Source organism: Triticum aestivum, chromosome 2A, assembly GCF_018294505.1.
Source record: "Triticum aestivum cultivar Chinese Spring chromosome 2A, IWGSC CS RefSeq v2.1, whole genome shotgun sequence".
Classification (NCBI taxonomy): Eukaryota; Viridiplantae; Streptophyta; class Magnoliopsida; order Poales; family Poaceae; genus Triticum; species Triticum aestivum.
The window spans coordinates 156,656,835-156,671,943 of record NC_057797.1 but is presented as its reverse complement, the minus strand read 5'-3'; positions in this window follow the sequence as shown (position 1 = coordinate 156,671,943).

Below are 15,109 nucleotides of genomic sequence, written 5' to 3'. Positions count from 1 at the left end.
CTTTCGTCTTCGTTCATCGGTAACTTTACTTGGAGCTATATTTTTATTCGCCACATGATATGTGTTTTGCTTGGAGCGTCATTTTATTTTATTTTGTTTTGCTTGCTGTTTGAATAAAATACCAAGATATGAAATTCTTAAATGTTAGAGAGTCTTCACATAGTTGCATAATTATTCGACTACTCATTGATCTTCACTTATATCTTTCGGAGTAGTTTGTCATTTGCTCTAGTGCCTCACTTATGTCTTTTTAGAGCATGGCGGTGGTTTTATTTTGAAGAAATAGATTGATCTCTCATGCTTCGCTTATATTATTTTGAGAGTCCTTTAGAACAACATGGCAATAAAAAAACTTTCATATAAAGTGCATTGAATACTATGAGAAGTTCGATACTTGATGATTGTTTTGAGATATGGAGATGGTGATATTAGAGTCATGCTAGTTGAGTAGTTGTGAATTTGAGAAATACTTGTGTTGAAGTTTGTGATTCCCGTAGCATGCACGTATGGTGAACCGTTATGTGATGAAGTCGGAGCATGATTTATTTATTGATTGTCTTCCTTATGAGTGGTGGTCGGGGACGAGCGATGGTCTTTTCCTACCAATCTATCCCCCTAGGAGCATGCGCGTAATACTTTGTTTCGATAACTACTAGATTTTTGCAATAAGTATGTGAGTTCTTTATGACTAATGTTGAGTCCATGGATTATACGCACTCTCACCCTTCCACCATTGCTAGCCTCTAGTACCGTGCAACTTTCGCCGGTACCATAAACCCACCATTTACCTTCCTCAAAACAGCCACCATACCTACCTATTATGGCATTTCCATAGCCATTCCGAGATATATTGCCATGCAACTTTCCACCGTTCCGTTTATTATGACACACTCCATCATTGTCATATTGCTTTGCATGATCATGTAGTTGACATCGTATTTGTGGCAAAGCCACCGTTCATAATTCTTTCATACATGTCACTCATGAGTCATTGCACAACCCGGTACACCGCCGGAGGCATTCATCTAGAGTCATATTTGTTCTAAGTATCGAGTTGTAATTCTTGATTTGTATGTAAATAAAAGTGTGATGATCATCAGTATTAGAGCATTGTCCCATTTGAGGAAAGGATGATGGAGACTATGATTCCCCCACAAGTCGGGATGAGACTCCGGACGAAAAATAAAAAAAGAAAAAAAGAAAAAAAAAAGAAAAAAAAGAGGCCATAAAAAAGAGAAAAAAGGCCCAAATAAAAAAAATAAAAAAATGAGAGAAAAAGAGAGAAGGGGCAATGCTACTATCCTTTTACCACACTTGTGCTTCAAAGTAGAACCATGATCTTCATGATAGAGAGTCTCCTATGTTATCACTTTCATATACTAGTGGGAATCTTTCATTTTAGAACTTGGCTTGTATATTCCAATGATGGGCTTCCTCAAAATGCCCTAGGTCTTCGTGAGCAAGCAAGTTGGATGCACACCCACTTAGTTTCTTTTTGAGCTTTCATACACTTATAGCTCTAGTGCATCCGTTGCATGGCAATCCCTACTCACTCACATTGATATCTATTGATGGGCATCTCCATAGCCCGTTGATACGCCTAGTTGGTGTGAGACTATCTTCTCCTTTTTGTCTTCTCCACAACCACCATTCTATTCCACCTATAGTGTCATATCCATGGCTCACGCTCATGTATTGCATGAAGATTGAAAAAGTTTGAGAACATCAAAAGTATGAAACAATTGCTTCGCTTGTCATCGGGGTTGTGCATGGTTTAAATATTTTTGTGTGATGAAGATAGAGCATAGCCGGACTATATGATTTTTTTAGGGATAGCTTTCTTTGGCCATGTTATTTTGAGAAGACATGATTACTTTGTTAGTATGCTTGAAGTATTGTTATTTTTATGTCAATATTAAACTTTTTTCTTGAATCTTTCGGATCTGAATATTCTTTCCACAATAAAGAGAATTATATTGATAAATATGTTAGGTAGCATTCCACATCAAAAATTCTGTTTTTATCATTTACCTACTCGAGGACGAGCAGGAATTAAGCTTGGGGATGATTGATACGTCTCCAACGTATCTATAATTTTTTATTGTTCCATGCTATTATATTATCTGTTTTGGATGTTTATGGGCTTTATTATACACTTTTATATTATTTTTGGGACTAACATATTAACCGGAGGCCCAGCCCAAAATGTTGTTTTATTGCCTATTTCAGTGTTTCGAAGAAAGGAATATCAACCAGAGTCCCAACGGAATGAAACCTTCGGGAGAGTTATTTTTGGAACGGAAGCAATCCAAGAGATTTGGAGTATACGTCAAGCAATCAACGAGGCAGCCACGAGGCAGGGGGGTGCGCCCACCCCCCTGGGCATGCCCTCCACCCTCATGGGCCCCTCATTGCTCCACCGACGTACTTCTTCCTCCTATATATATCCATATACCCCCCCCCCAAACATCGGAGAATTGAATAGATCGGGAGTTCTGCCGCCAGAAGCCTCCGTAGCCACCGAAAACCAATCTAGACCCATTCCGGCACCCTGCTGGAGGGGGGAATCCCTCTCCGGTGGCCATCTTCATCATATCGGCGCTCTCCATGACGAGGAGGGAGTAGTCCACCCTCGGGCTGAGGGCATGTACCAGTAGCTGTGTTTGAACTCTCTCTCTCGTGTTCTTGAGGTGGTACGATCTTGATGTATCGCGAGCTTTGCTATTATAGTTGGGTCTTATGATGTTTCTCCCCCTCTACTCTCTTGTGATGAATTGAGTTTTCCCTTTGAAGTTATCTTATCGGATTGAGTCTTTAAGGATGTGAGAACACTTGATGTATGTCTTGCACGTGCTTATCTGTGGTGACAATGCGATACCATGTGATCCACTTGATGTATGTTTTGGTGATCAACTTGCGAGTTCCGTGACCTCATGAACTTATGCATAGGGGTTGGCACATGTTTTCGTCTTGACTCTCCGGTAGAAAATTTGGGGCACTCTTTGAAGTTCTTTGTGTTGGTTGAATAGATGAATCTGAGATTGTGTGATGCATATCGTATAATCATACCCACGGATACTTGAGGTGACATTAGGGTTTTGGTTGATTTGTGTCTTAAGGTGTTATTCTAGTACGAACTCTATGATAGATTGAACGGAAAGAATAGCTTCGTGTTATTTTACTACGGACTCTTGAATAGATCAATCAGAAAGGATAACTTTGAGGTGGTTTTGTACCCTACAATAATCTCTTCGTTTCTTCTCCGCTATTAGTGACTTTGTAGTGACTCTTTGTTGCATGTTGAGGGATAGTTATATGATCCAATTATGTTATTATTGTTGAGAGAACTTGCACTAGTGAAAGTATGAACCCTAGGCCTTGTTTCCTAGCATTGCAATACCGTTTGTGCTCACTAGTATCATTAGTTACCTTGCTGTTTTTATATTTTCAGATAAAAGAAACCAATATCTACTATCCATATTGCACTTGTATCACCATCTCTTCGCCGAACTAGTGCACATATAAAATTTACCATTGTATTGGGTGTGTTGGGGACACAAGAGACTCTTTGTTATTTGGTTGCAGGGTTGTTTGAGAGAGACCATCTTCATCCTACGCCTCCCACGGATTGATAAACCTTAGGTCATCCACTTGAGGGAAATATGCTACTGTCCTACAAACCTCTGCACTTGGAGGCCCAACAACGTCTACAAGAAGAAGGTTGTGTAGTAGACATCACTCTCTCGTGTTCTTGATTTGGCACGATCTTGATGTATCGCGAGCTTTGCTATTATAGTTGGATCTGATGATGTTTCTCCCCCTCTATTCTCTTGTAATGGATTGAGTTTTCCCTTTGAAGTTATCCTATCGGATTGAGTCTTTAAGGATTTGAGAACACTTGATGTATGTATTGCATGTGCTTATCTATGGTGAAAATGGGATATCACGTGATCCACTTGATGTATGTTTTGGTGATCAACTTGCGAGTTTCGTGACCTTGTGAACTTATGCATAGGGTTTGGCACACGTTTTTGTCTTGACTCTCTGGTAGAAACTTTGGGGCACTCTTTGAAGTTCTTTGTGTTGGATGAATAGATGAATCTGAGATTGTGTGATGCATATCATATAATCATAGCCACGGATACTTGAGGTGACATTGGAGTATCTAGGTGACATTAGGGTTTTGGTTGATTTGTGTCTTAAGGTGTTATTCTAGTACGAACTCTAGGATAGATTGAATAGAAAGAATAGCTTCGTGATATTTTACTATGGACGCTTGAACAGATCAATCAGAAAGAATAACTTTGAGGTGGTTTCGTACCCTACAATAATCTCTTCATTCGTTCTCCGCTATTAGTGACTTTGGAGTGAGTCTTTGTTGCATGTTGAGGGATTGTTATATGATCCAATTATGTTATTATTGTTGAAAGAACTTGCACTAGTGAAAGTATGAACCCTAGGCCTTGCTTCCTAGCATTGCAATACCGTTTATGCTCACTTTTATCATTAGTTACCTTGCTGTTTTTATATTTTCAGATTACAAAAACCTATATCTACCATCCATATTGCACTTGTATCACCATCTCTTTGCCGAACTAGTGCACCTATACAATTTACCATTGTATTGGGTGTGTTGGGGACACAAGAGACTCTTTGTTATTTGGTTGCAGGGATGTTTGAGAAAGACCATCTTCTGAAGGAAATATGCCCAAGAAGCAATAATAAAGTTGTTATTTATTTCCTTATTTCATGATAAACATTTATTATTCATGCTAGAATTGTATTAACCAGAAACATAATACATGTGTGAATACATAGACAAACATAGTGTCACTAGTATGCCTCTACTTGAATAGCTCATTGATCAAAGATGGTTAAGTTTCCTAGCCATAGACATGAGTTGTTATTTGATCAACAGGGTCACATCATTAGGAGAATGATGTGATTGACTTGACCCATTTCGTTAGCTTAGCACTTGAACGTTTAAAGTTTACTGCTATTGCTTTCTTCATGACATATACATGTTTCTATGACTATGAGATTATGCAACTCCCGAATACCGGAGGAACACTTTGTGTGCTACCAAATGTCACAACATAACTGGGTGATTATAAAGGTGCTCTACAGGTGTCTCCGATGGTGTTCGTGGAGTTGGCATAGATAATAATAGGATTTGTCACTCCGATTGTCGGAGAGGTATCTCTGGGCCCTCTCGGTAATGCACATCACTATAAGCCTTGCAAGCAATGTGACTAATGAGTTAGTTGCTGGATGTTGTGTTACGAAACGAGTAAAGAGACTTGCCGGTAACGAGACTGAGCTAGGTATTAGGATACCGACGATCGAATCTCGGGCAAGTTACATACTGATGACAAAGGGAACAACATATATTGTTATGCGGTTTGACCGATAAAGATCTTCATAGAATATGTAGGAACAAATATGAGCATCCAGGTTCCGCTATTAGTTATTGATCAGAGACATGTCTCGGTCATGTCTACATAGTTCTCGAACCCGTAGGGTCCGCACGCTTAAAGTTCGGTGACGATCGGTATTATGAGTTTATATGTTTTGATGTACCGAAGGTAGTTCAGAGTCCCGGATATGATCACGGACATGACGAGGAGTCTTGAAATGGTCGAGACATAAAGATTGATATATTGGAAGCCTACATTTGGACATCAGAAGAGTTCCGGGTGAAATCAGGATTTTATCGGAGTGCCGGAGTTGTTACCGGAACCCCCCAGGGGTTAATGGGCCTTATTGGGCCCTAGTGGAGAGAGAGAGGGGCCGGCCAGGGCAGGCCGCGTGCCCCCTCCCCCTTTGGTCCGAATTAGACTAGGAGAGGGGGGGCGGCGCCCCCTTTCCTTCTCCTTCTCCCCCTTCCTTTCCCCCTCCTAGTAGGAGTAGGAAAGAGGGGAATCCTACTCATACTAGGAGGAGGATTCCTCCTCCTGGTGTGCCCTCTAGGGCCGGCCGGCCTCCCCCTTGCTCCTTTATATACAAGGGCAGGGGCACCTGTAGACACACAAGTTGATCATTGATCTCTCCCAGCCGTGTGCGGTGCCCCCCTCCACCATAATCCACCTCGGTCATACTGTAGCGGTGCTTAGCGAAGCCCTGCAACGGTAGCTCTACTAGATTGTGAGTTCACGGGACGTCACCGAGCTGAATGTGTGCTGAACGCGGAGGTGCCGTACGTTCGGTACTAAGGATCGGTCGATCGTGAAGACATACGACTACATCAACCGTGTTGTCATAATGGTTCCTCTTAACGGTCTACGAGGGTACGTGGACGACACTCCCCCCTATCGTTGCTATGCATCACCATGATCTTGCGTGTGCGTAGGATTTTTTTTGAAATTACTATGTTCCCCAACAGTGGCATCCGAGACAGGTTATTGCGTAGATGTTATATGCACGAGTGGAACACAAGTGAGTTGTGGGCGATACAAGTCATACTGCTTACCAGCATGTCATACTTTGGTTCGGCGGTATTGTTGGATGAAGCGGCCTGGACCGACATTACGCGTATGCTTACACGAGACTGGTTCTACCGACGTGCTTTGCACACAGGTGGCTAGCGGGTGTCAGTTTCTCCAACTTTAGTTGAACCGAGTGTGGCTACGCCCGGTCCTTGAGAAGGTTAAAACAGCACTAACTTGACGAACTATCATTGTGGTTTTGATGGTAGGTAAGAACGGTTCTTGCTCAGCCCATAGCAGCCACATAAACTTGCAACAACAAAGTAGAGGACGTCTAACTTGTTTTTGCAGGGCATGTTGTGATGTGATATGGTCAAGACATGATGCTATATTTATTGTATGAGATGATCGTGTTTTGTAATAGAGTTATCGGCAAGTGGTAGGAGCCATATGGTTATCGCTTTATTGTATGCAACGCAATCACCCTGTAATTGCTTTACTTTATCACTAAATGGTAGCGATAGTCGTAGAAGCAATAGTTGGCGAGACGACAACGATGCTACGATGGAGATCAACGTGTTGCGCCGGTGACGATGGTGATCATGACGGTGCTTTGGAGATGGAGATCAAAGGCACAAGATGATGATGGCCATATCATATCACTTATATTGATTGCATGTGATGTTTATCCTTTATGCATTTTATTCTGCTTTGTTTGACGGTAGCATTATAAGATGATCTCTCACTAAATTTCAAGGTAAAGTGTTCTCCCTGAGTATGCACCGTTGCCAAAGTTCGTCGTGCCGAGACACCACGTGATGATCGAGTGTGATAAGCTCAACGTTCATCTACAACTGGTGTAAGACAGTTTTACACAAGCAGAATACTCGAGTTAAACTTGACGAGCCTAGCATATGCAAATATGGCCTCGGAACACTGAAACCGAAAGGTCGAGCGTGAATCCTATAGTAGATAGTATTTTGCTTGTCTATGTTATTGTAGATAGATGGCCCGTGCTGTTGTTCCATTGAATTTTAATGCGATCCTTGAGAAAGCAAAGTTGAAAGATGATGGTAGCAATTACACGGACTGGGTCGATAACTTGAGGATTATCCTCATTGCTGCACAGAAGAATTACGTCCTGAAAGCACCGCTGGGTGCCAAACCCGCTGCAGGAGCAACGCCAGATGTTATGAACGTCTGGCAGAGCAAAGCTGATGACTACTCGATAGTTCAGTGTGCCATGCTTTACGGCTTAGAACCGGGACTTCAATGACGTTTTGAACGTCATGGTGCATATGAGATGTTCCAGGAGTTGAAGTTAATATTTCAAGCAAATGCCCGGATTGAGAGATATGAAGTCTCCAATAAGTTCTACAGCTGCAAGATGGAGGAGAATAGTTCTGTCAGTGAACATATACTCAGAATGTCTGGGTACCATAATCACTTGACTCAGCTGGGAGTTAATCTTCCGGTTGATAGTGTCATTGACAGAGTTCTTTAATCACTACCACCAAGCTACAATAGCTTCGTGATGAACTATAATATGCAAGGGATGGATAGGACGATTCCTGAGCTCTTCGCAATGCTAAAGGCTCCGGAGGTAGAAATCAAGAAGAAGCATCAAGTGTTGATGGTCAACAAGACCACCAGTTTCAAGAAAAAGGGTAAAGAGAAGAAGAAAGGGAACTTCAAGAAGAACGGCAAACAAGTTGCTGCTCAAGAGAAGAAATGATGAGGACATGACTACCTTGGATACAACCAAAAATATTGCATACATGCATATTTGTCAGGTAATTTCTAATGCAAACTATTCAATAATCTATTTATGTTATCCAGAACAAAAATACTTCACACACTTTTTTGTTTTGTCTAATTGCAGGTGCATGGGACATTTGTGCAATCCACATATGAAGATAAGGGAAAAGGAGAAGTTTAGGTTGTGTTCAAAAAGTCCTTTCACGTAACTTTTGGGCCAAGAGAAGATAGAGTCCAAGTCTCTCACGTTCTGGATTCAGATTCGGACTGCACAGACATACCTGACTCAAAACGCAAACAACTTTTGCATACGGACTCCGAATTGGGTGATTCTTTTTTTGTTGGAAACTAGATTTCGTGTTATTTCCAACCCAATTGGATTCACCTTCAAATTCATCCGGAGCATTGAGTTACGGACGATACAATATGACATTATAGCAGAATCCGAGTCAAACTACAAGCCCAAAGGTGTTGCATCACCTCCACTTGGGCCCATGAGCCTTGTGCGACCTAGGGTTAGTTTGAGGCTGCCTTGGGACGTCCTTCCACCTCCTTGGCCGCCACCCCTTGCTCCTATATAAGTAGATCCATCTAGTAGCTTTTTCCTGGGGATTTGTTTAGTTAAAAGTTAGCCATTGCAACTTCGTGTACTTCATTTGTGTCCAACGACCAGACCAAGACCACTTCCGGATCCCCACCATTATCAATACTTCATATATATTTGCGATATTCAGATTGCTTTATCATATTCTTGCTCGTTCTTCGATTGCTTGCAGAAATAGAACTTCGTGGTCAGGCTGACCGTGCTTCCAGCATCGTCAGTAACCTCAGGAAATTGGTTTAGCGGTTGCTAAGGCGCAACGTCGTGCACGTTTGTAGTCGGATCGTCAAAGTCATCTCCACCAAATCGATAGTTATCCTCTCATCGAAAGATCGGGACCCTCGCCTCTATCAAGTGGTATCAGTTTTCAGGTTGCTCGGTGAGAATTGCCAGTTTTCCTAGATTAGATTTATTTTCTTACCTATTGTCCTAAGAGTTAGATCTATTCATCCTTGGTCCAAGCCAGTCTGAGCCTTTGCAATTTTTCTTTTCATTGCTTGCACAGTTGAATTATCGGTTGCATCGTCGTGTCGAGTTGCTGGTCTTAGTGTCTAGTTCGTTTAGAGTTTCGAGTTCTGTTCACATTAGTCACGCCACCGCTGCATCATTATCTCTTCCGCTGTCCACCACCCATCCATCAATTTCCACCACGTGCTACCCACCATTCATTGTCATAATAATAGTTGAGATCGTTCACATCTTCGCTTGATCCAATCTGCATCTTATCTAGTTTGTTTTGGAAAGAGGGAGAAAAAAAGAGAGAGAAAAAACGAGAGAAAAAAAGTCAGAGAAAAAAGGAGAGAAAGAAAAAAAGTGTGAGGAAAAAAAAGAGAGAGAAAAAACAAAATTCGGATCTTTTTAGACTCAATCTCATAGTTGAATTTGGATTGGAATCTGTTTTGTGCACTGTTCAGTAAAACAGGCATAACTTCCTCATACGAAGTCCATTTTGCCTCTGCGAGTACTCAAACGAAAGCTAGCGACGAGTCGCATCTAAATAGTTGAAGAAGCTAGTTCAATATTTGGCACCTCAAAATCAGCTTCTAAATAGGTCTTTTTGCCCTCCGAAGTTCATGAACACAGCTTATTCCAGTTTTTCAGGCCAGTTTTCGAATTTTTTAACTCCTCATATCAACTCGGAATTGAGTGATTCCTTTTGTGTTTGAACGCTTGAGTCAATACCATTCTTTAAAAAAATCAAAAAAATCGGCACAAACTTTTTCAGAGGAAAGTTGGAGACAAAGTTGTTGATATATCCTGCTTGGCTGTAGTTTCACATCATTATCTTTACTGCCGTTGTGATCTTCACTTATATCTTGCTGTCCAGAGCTACTTAGTATCCTTCATTGATGCTAGTTGTGCTACAACGTGACCCCATTAGTGTTCTAGGCTCGCGTCTCTAGTTCGGTCTAGCCTAGGACCAGCACAGTACCGTCGTTGAGCGTTTATTCAACATTGCATCTCTGAATTGATTATTGCTCATTTTTTGCTACCATATATAACCAACCCAGCTCCACATATTTATACACTGTGTATACGTATGTTCCCCTGGCAATCGCTTTACACAATCTTGAGAGTTATTTGACACCGCTGGTTGCCTGTCACCACCTGCTGCTTGGTAAGAACTTGTAAGATATTGATATTTGCTTTACTGTGAGCGCTTTACCACCACACCCTAGTAGTTCATAGGAACATTATTCTTGAATTTTGTTTCTTGTTTCTACTAATCATGACAGGTTCCGAAGATAGAAGTTCTTCGACAACGGACACATCTTCACCATCACGAGAGTTGGGACAACACACACAAGCACATGGTCAGGTTATCTTTTTACCATCATTTGAGGGTAGATTTAATCCTACTACTTATCTAGCTTGGGAGCTTGAAGTAGAACAAGTTTTTAGTCACCATGACTTTTCTGGACTTGAGCGAGTGCGAGCAGCCACTAGAGCATTTACTGATTTTGCTTCTGTTTGGTGGAGTGTACATTGTAAGAAAAACATTGATAACCAACCCACAACTTGGAAAGTTTTGAAAGCTGTAGTGAGACAACAATTTTTCCCTCCTTATTATCATCGTGAATTGCTTCGCAAATTTGAACAATTTAAACAAGGCAACAACACTGTTCATGCTTATTACCAAGAGTTCAAATCTTATATGCATCATTGTGACATAGAAGAATCTGAGAATGATACAATGAATAGATTTTTTGGTGGTTTGAACCATGATATTCAAGCAAGATTTCAGTATATTCCTCGTTGCATTACTGGTATGTATGTCCGTGCTTGTACCTTTGAGAGACAGATACAGGAGGATGCATTAGGTGACTACAACAACTACTATTCCAGTTCATGCTCACCACCGCCGGTTGGTTCCTCCGCCGTTGCACCTCGGATTATGAGTGCGGCATCATCTCAAGGGTATGGTACATTGTCAACGTCCGTACCTACATCAGCTACATCTTTGCGACACGGTAACAGTAAAGGTATTGATGATATAACTTCACATGAGAATGATGCATGCCTAGTTAACTTGAATGCGTCATGTATTGAGTTACCTATTGATTTGAGTACACCACCTATTTTAGAGAATCTTGTTACTGTCATGAATGCGTCATGTGATCAAACAACTGAAATATCAACAATTTTGAGTGCACCCATTGAATTAACTGTTGATGCAAAAGAACCAATGTTTAATCATTTTGATATGACCTCCAATCTTGGTGATGATTCTGTGTCCAATGACTTATTGCATGTTTGCTTATTTAAGCATGTTGTAGCATGTAAATTTGATGCAAGTAAGGTTTATTCACCAAAGTTGGAATGGTTTAATGATGAAAATTGCCAATCTTTTGAAATGAATAAGAGCTTCACTTATACGTGCAAACTGAGTTGCAATATTTTCATGCCTTCTAATTCTTGTGATAATTTTTTGGCTTTAGATTTTATGAACTATGAAAGTTACTCATATATACATGTGTCATATGTGCAAAAATCGAGGGAAGTTAAACTGGATGACATATATATATACAACATGTACACCTTGTCTCTTTTATTAGCCACATTTCAGATTAAGCAACGCCGAGGACGGCCTTGTTTTCAAAAAGGGGAGAATGATGGGGACATGACTATCTTGGATACGACCAAAAATATTGCATACATGCATATTTGTCAGGTAATTTCTAATGCAAACTATTCAATAATCTATTTATGTTATCCAAAACAAAAATACTTCACACACTTTTGTGTTTTATCTAATTGCAGGTGTATGGGACATTTGTACAATCCACATATGAAGATAAGGGAAAAGGAGAAGTTTAGGTTGTGTTCAAAAAGTCCTCTCACGTCACTTTTGGTCCAAGAGAAGATAGAGTCCAAGTCTCTCACGTTCTAGATTCAGATTCGGACTGCACAGACATACCTGACTCAAAACGCCAACAACTTTTTCATATGGACTCCGAATTGGGTGATTATTTTTTTCTTGGAAACTAGATTTCGTATTCTTTCCAACACAATTGGATTCACCTTCAAATTCGTCCGGAGCATTGAGTTACGGACGATACAATCTGATGTTGCAGCAGAATCTGAGTCAAACTATAAGCCCAAAGGTGTTGCATCACCTCCACTTGGGCCCATGAGCCTTGTACGACCTAGGGTTAGTTTTAGGCTGCCTTGGGACGTCCTCCCACCTCCTTGGCCGCCATCCCTTGCTCCTATATAAGTAGATCCATCTAGTAGCTTTTTCCTGGGGATTTGTTTAGTTAAAAGTTAGCCATTGCAACTTCGTGTACTTTGTTTGTGTCCAACGACCAGACCAAGACCGCTTTCGGATCACCACCATTATCAATACTTCATATATATTTGCGATATTCAGATTGCTTTATCATATTCTTGCTCGTTCTTTGATTGCTTGCAGGAATAGACCTTCATGGTCAGGCTAATCGTGCTTCCGGCATCGTCAGTAACCTCAGGAGATTGGTTTAGCGGTTGCTAAGGCGCAACGTCATGCACATTTGTAGTCGGATCGTCAAAGTCGTCTCCACCAAATCGATAGTTATCATCTCATCGAAAGATCGGGACCCTCGCCTCTATCAAGAAACGCAAGTCTGGACCTAAGCCTGATACTGAGTGCTTCTACTACAAAGGGACTGGTCACTGGAAGAGGAATTGCCCCAAGTATTTGACGGATAAGAAGGATGGCAAGGTGAATAAAGGTATATGTGATATACATGTTATTGATGTGTACCTTACTAGAGTTCGCAGTAGCACCTAGGTATTTGATATTGGTTCTGTTTCTAATATTTGCAACTCGAAATAGGGACTACGGATTAAACGAAGACTGGCTAAGGACGAGGTGACGATGCGCGTGGGAAACGGTTCCAAAGTCCATGTGATCACCGTCGGCACGCTACCTCTACATCTACCTTCGGGATTAGTTTTAGACCTAAATAATTGTTATTTGGTGCCAGCGTTAAGCATGAACATTATATCTGGATCTTGTTTGATGCGAGACGGTTGTTCATTTAAATCTGAGAATAATGGTTGTTCTATTTATATGAGTAATATATTTTATGGTCATGCACCCTTGAAGAGTGGTCTATTTGTGTTGAATCTCGATAGTAGGGATACACATATTCATAATTTTGAAGCCAAAAGATGCAGAATCAATAATCACAGTTCAACTTATTTGTGGCACTGCCGTTTGGGTCATATTGGTGTAAAGCGCATGAAGAAACTCCATACTGATGGACTTCTGGAATCACTTGATTATGAATCACTTGGTACTTGCGAACCTTGCCTCATGGGCAAGATGACTAAAACGCCATTCTCCAGAACAATAGAACGAGCAACAGATTTATTGGAAATCATACATACTGATGTATGTGGTTTGATGAATATTGAAGCTCGCAGCAGGTATCATTATTTTCTCACCTTCACAGATGATTTGAGCAGATATGGGTATATCTACTTAATGAAACATAAGTCTGAAACATTTGAAAAGTTCATGGAATTTCAGAGTGAACTGGAAAATCATCGTAACAAGAAAATAAAGTTTCTACGATCTGATCGTGGAGGAGAATATTTGAGTTACGAGTTTGGTCTACATCTGAAACAATGCGGAATAGTTTCGCAACTCACACCACCCGGAACACCATAGCGTAATGGTGTGTCCAAACATCGTAATCGTACTTTACTAGATATGGTGCGATCTATGATGTCTCTTACTGATTTAACGCTATCGTTTTGGGGTTATGCTTTAGAGACAGCTACATTCACGTTAAATAGGGCACCATCGAAATATGTTGAGACGACGCCTTATGAACTGTGGTTTGGCAAGAAACCAAAGTTGTCATTTCTTAAAGTTTGGGACTGCAATGCTTATGTGAAAAAGCTTCAACCTGATAAGCTCAAACCCAAATCGGAGAAATGCGTCTTCATAGGATACCCAAAGGAGACTGTTGGGTACACCTTCTATCACAGATCCGAAGGCAAGACATTTGGTGCTAAGAATGGATCCTTTCTAGAGAAGGAGTTTCTCTCGAAAGAAGTGAGTGGGAGGAAAGTAGAACTTGATGAGGTAACTGTACCTGCTCCCTTATTGGAGAGTAGTTCCATCACAGAAACCGGTTCCTGTGACACCTACACCAATTAGTAAGGAAGATAATGATGATGATCATGACACTTCAGATCAAGTTACTACTAAACCTCGTAGGTCAACCAGAGTAAGATCCGCACCAGAGTGGTACGGTAATCCTGTTCTGGAGGTCATGTTACTTGGCCATGACGAACCTACGAACTATGAGGAAGCGATGATGAGCCCAGATTCCGCAAAATGGCTTGAAGCCATGAAATCTGAGATGGGATCCATGTATGAGAACAAAGTGTGGACTTCAGTTGACTTGCCTGATGATCGGCAAGCCATCGAGAATAAATGGATCTTCAAGAAGAAGACTGACACCGACGGTAATGTTATTGTCTACAAAGCTCGACTTGTTGCAAAAGGTTTTTGACAAGTTCAAGGAGTTGACTATGATGAGACCTTCTCACCTATATCGATGCTTAAGTCCGTCCGAATCATGTTAGCAAATGCCGCATTTTATGATTATGAAATTTGGCAAATGGATGTAAAGACTGCATTCCTGAATGGATTTCTGGAAGAAGAGTTGTATATGATGCAACCTGAAGGTTTTATCGATCCAAAGGGTACTAACAAAGTGTGCAAGCTCCAGCGATCCATTTATGGACTGGTGCAAGCCTCTCGGAGTTGGAATAAATGTTTTGATAGTGTGATCAAAGCATATGGTTTTATAGACTTTTGGAGAAGCCT